The following is a 5,000-nucleotide window of genomic DNA, read 5'->3' as shown; positions in this document are numbered from 1 at the left end:
TGCCTCCTGTCACAGCACACAAACAATGGCAGGAATGAAAGACACAGATCTGCCACAACCATGGAATCGGAGCGCCGCCTGTCATGAGCCAAAAGTGCATCCTGACGTGACAAATCGGATAATACCGCAGGCATCCAATTACGATAATCACTATCAACGAACCTGCCGCCCCCCCCCCCAATACACCTTTCCCTACAACAATGTGTATCTGAACCTACGCTATATCGTACCTTAACCTAACCTATATCGTACCTTAACCTAACCTATATCGTACCTTAACCTAACCTATATCGTACCTTAACCTAACCTATATCGTACCTTAACCTAACCTATATCGTACCTTAACCTAACCTATATCGTACCTTAACCTAACCTATATCGTACCTTAACCTAACCTATATCGTACCTTAACCTAACCTATATCGTACCTTAACCTAACCTATATCGTACCTTAACCTAACCTATATCGTGCCTTAACCTAACCTATATCGTGCCTTAACCTAACCTATATCGTGCCTTAACCTAACCTATATCGTGCCTTAACCTAACCTATATCGTGCCTTAACCTAACCTATATCGTGCCTTAACCTAACCTATATCGTGCCTTAACCTAACCTATATCGTGCCTTAACCTAACCTATATCGTGCCTTAACCTAACCTAATTTGTGCCTTAACCTAACCTAATTTGTGCCTTAACCTAACCTAATTTGTGCCTTAACCTAACCTAATTTGTGCCTTAACCTAACCTAATTTGTGCCTTAACCTAACCTAATTTGTGCCTTAACCTAACCTAATTTGTGCCTTAACCTAACCTAATTTGTGCCGTAACCTAACCTAATTTGTGCCGTAACGTAACCCATGTTGTGCCGTAACGTAACCCATGTTGTGCCGTAACGTAACCCATGTTGTGCCGTAACGTAACCCATGTTGTGCCGTAACGTAACCCATGTTGTGCCGTAACGTAACCCATGTTGTGCCGTAACGTAACCCATGTTGTGCCGTAACCTAACCCATGTTGTGCCTTAACCTAACCCATGTTGTGCCTTAACCTAACCCATGTTGTGCCTTAACCTAACCCATGTTGTGCCTTAACCTAACCCATGTTGTGCCTTAACCTAACCCATGTTGTGCCTTAACCTAACCCACGTTGTGCCTTAACCTAACCTACGTTGTGCCTTAACCTAACCCATGTTGTGCCTTAACCTAACCCATGTTGTGCCTTAACCTAACCCATGTTGTGCCTTAACCTAACCCATGTTGTGCCTTAACCTAACCCATGTTGTGCCTTAACCTAACCCATGTTGTGCCTTAACCTAACCCATGTTGTGCCTTAACCTAACCCATGGTGTGCCTTAACCTAACCCATGTTGTGCCTTAACCTAACCCATGTTGTGCCTTAACCTAACCCACGTTGTGCCTTAACCTAACCCACGTTGTGCCTTAACCTAACCCACGTTGTGCCTTAACCTAACCCACGTTGTGCCTTAACCTAACCTACGTTGTGCCTTAACCTAACCCATGTTGTGCCTTAACCTAACCCATGTTGTGCCTTAACCTAACCCATGTTGTGCCTTAACCTAACCCATGTTGTGCCTTAACCTAACCCATGTTGTGCCTTAACCTAACCCATGGTGTGCCTTAACCTAACCCATGTGTGCCTTAACCTAACCCATGGTGTGCCTTAACCTAACCCATGTTGTGCCTTAACCTAACCCATGTTGTGCCTTAACCTAACCCATGTTGTGCCTTAACCTAACCCATGTTGTGCCTTAACCTAACCCATGTTGTGCCTTAACCTAACCCATGTTGTGCCTTAACCTAACCCATGTTGTGCCTTAACCTAACCCATGTTGTGCCTTAACCTAACCCATGTTGTGCCTTAACGTAACCCATGTTGTGCCTTAACGTAACCCATGTTGTGCCTTAACCTAACCTATAATGTGCCTTAACCTAACCTAAAGTGCGCCGTAACCTAAACTATATTGCGCCTTAACCTGACGCACGTTGTCGCTGAACCTGCTCTGTAATTGTTATGCAACCCGTTAAAGTAGTGTAGTGTTGCCTAACCGCAACCCTCGCAATATAGTTCGCTACTCGCACTGCCCGGTCCCCCTGTGTATCGCGTCATGTTAAACACCTTGCAGGTGTTGCTGACTTTCCACATGCTCCTGCTATACACTGTAGTGTGGATAGCAGCAGGACGTACATGCCCCCCCCCCCTTCCCCCCTGCCTTCGCAAGCTGGTCGGTGAGAAGTTTGCATGTTCAATGCCCTTCGCATGCCGACGTACTCAGCCTACGTTGTGGTACGGCCTGTCACCTGTCCGCCGATGTACGCAAAACCCACAAACTGTACTGCACATTGCTCCGTATGTACTGAATGATACATCGTGGCCCATGTGACCGTATGACGACAGCGCCTAGCAACGGCGGACCATACAGTCCAAATATTGTGCACGCAGCTACGTGTCGTCTCCCTATAAGAGCTGGGATTGCAGTGTGGTACGCCATACAGACGTGTGGGAGGAACGGACGCCCTGGATGGCGATCAGCATGAGCAGTCTGTTGATGTAGTGGAGCGTGTATTCGGACGTAGTCGTCTCTTCTCACACACCGTGATAGCATGTTGCACCGCGTTCCACATCTGCGACATGCTGCAGAGGCGGGCTGACAGTCGTTCGCGCAATGGACACCGCATACGTACGGGGTCTACCTTCCACGTGTTCTCTAGGCGTGCACATGTGTTGCGTCTATGTGGGCAGACGTAGTGTGTTGTGACACCTGACACAGGCATGCAATACTCGTTGCAAATGGCGATGGACGTGTACGTTTGCTGGTGACGTTACGCAAATGAACAACCGGTAACCCGTTGTGGTGCGGTTGTTCTCGCTAGAGGTGAATCAGTGTTGGCGACGATCGGTCGAGCTATTAACCGGTTGTTTCAGGGATACCCACCATGCCCACGAACGTGAAAGGGGACCCACCATGCCCACGAACGTGAAAGGGGATCTGGGTGTGAGGCGATACGCGGCGGTGGCTGGGTGGGACCGTCCCCGGCCGGTGAGGGGGGGCCGCCCGGCGTGCTGGCAGCGCGGTGCGTGGGCGCACGCGCTACAGCCGGCTGGTGGGGGCGGCCGGTGGCAGGCGCGCCGGCCGACGGACGCGGCAGGCGGCGCAGCTGCGCGCCGGCGCCCCCTGCTCGCGGCGCCTTGCGGCCAAAGTAGGTCCTCGCGGGCCCGGTGCGAAGCGCGGTGGCCATCTGCAGTGTGCTGGTCCGATTGAGGACTTTGTGCGCTGAGGATGCGCCGCCGCCCGGCGCTCGGCGCCGCGACGCCGTCTGCTGCTCGGTCGCCCCAGCGGTTCTCGCAGGTGGTTTGTATCGCAGCTGTGCGGACGTGTTGGCGCGTGCGCTGTGCTGGGAGAGTTCGCTTCGGCACCCAAGTAGGGCTTTTGTCCTTCTGTGGCGCTGGCGTTGGAGCTGCCGGTCACCGTAGGTGGCGCGTGTTGTCTCCCGCCGGCAATGCCACGACAGCACGCTCCCGGGCCTCTGTCGGCAGCGGCAAGCTCAGTTGGGAGCACGGGTGGTCGCACCTAAAGCGTCTACTCGCCTAACTCCGGGCGATTGCGCCTCTCTCGAACCCGACCAAGTACTTAGGACGGCGCTGCGCGCCGCCGGGACCTGAGAGGGTTTCGAGGTGTGTTGTGCAGGGGAGCTCAGCCTCCTCCTGTTTGCAGAATAATTGAGCGGACGCTTGCGTGTTCGCGCGGGCCCCCGGGACACACTCCCGGGCGGCCGGCTGCTCAGCTCTAGTTGACGCAGCTCCCTGGTTGATCCTGCCAGTAGTCATATGCTTGTCTCAAAGATTAAGCCATGCATGTCTCAGTACAAGCCGCATTAAGGTGAAACCGCGAATGGCTCATTAAATCAGTTATGGTTCCTTAGATCGTACCCACGTTACTTGGATAACTGTGGTAATTCTAGAGCTAATACATGCAAACAGAGTCCCGACCAGAGATGGAAGGGACGCTTTTATTAGATCAAAACCAATCGGTCGGCTCGTCCGGTCCGTTTGCCTTGGTGACTCTGAATAACTTAGGGCTGATCGCACGGTCCTCGTACCGGCGACGCATCTTTCAAATGTCTGCCTTATCAACTGTCGATGGTAGGTTCTGCGCCTACCATGGTTGTAACGGGTAACGGGGAATCAGGGTTCGATTCCGGAGAGGGAGCCTGAGAAACGGCTACCACATCCAAGGAAGGCAGCAGGCGCGCAAATTACCCACTCCCGGCACGGGGAAGGTAGTGACGAAAAATAACGATACGGGACTCATCCGAGGCCCCGTAATCGGAATGAGTACACTTTAAATCCTTTAACGAGTATCTATTGGAGGGCAAGTCTGTGCCAGCAGCCGCGGTAATTCCAGCTCCAATAGCGTATATTAAAGTTGTTGCGGTTAAAAAGCTCGTAGTTGGATTTGTGTCCCACGCTGTTGGTTCACCGCCCGTCGGTGTTTAACTGGCATGTATCGTGGGACGTCCTGCCGGTGGGGCGAGCCGAAGGCGTGCGACCGCCTCGTGCGTGCTCGTGCGTCCCGAGGCGGACCCCGTTGAAATCCTACCAGGGTGCTCTTTATTGAGTGTCTCGGTGGGCCGGCACGTTTACTTTGAACAAATTAGAGTGCTTAAAGCAGGCAAGCCCGCCTGAATACTGTGTGCATGGAATAATGGAATAGGACCTCGGTTCTATTTTGTTGGTTTTCGGAACCCGAGGTAATGATTAATAGGGACAGGCGGGGGCATTCGTATTGCGACGTTAGAGGTGAAATTCTTGGATCGTCGCAAGACGAACAGAAGCGAAAGCATTTGCCAAGTATGTTTTTCATTAATCAAGAACGAAAGTTAGAGGTTCGAAGGCGATCAGATACCGCCCTAGTTCTAACCATAAACGATGCCAGCCAGCGATCCGCCGCAGTTCCTCCGATGACTCGGCGGGCAGCCT

The sequence above is a fragment of the Schistocerca serialis genome, unplaced genomic scaffold (assembly GCF_023864345.2).
Source record: "Schistocerca serialis cubense isolate TAMUIC-IGC-003099 unplaced genomic scaffold, iqSchSeri2.2 HiC_scaffold_991, whole genome shotgun sequence".
Taxonomy (NCBI): domain Eukaryota; kingdom Metazoa; phylum Arthropoda; class Insecta; order Orthoptera; family Acrididae; genus Schistocerca; species Schistocerca serialis.
The sequence above is the reverse complement of the archived record's forward strand: the minus strand, read 5'-3'. Positions refer to the sequence as shown.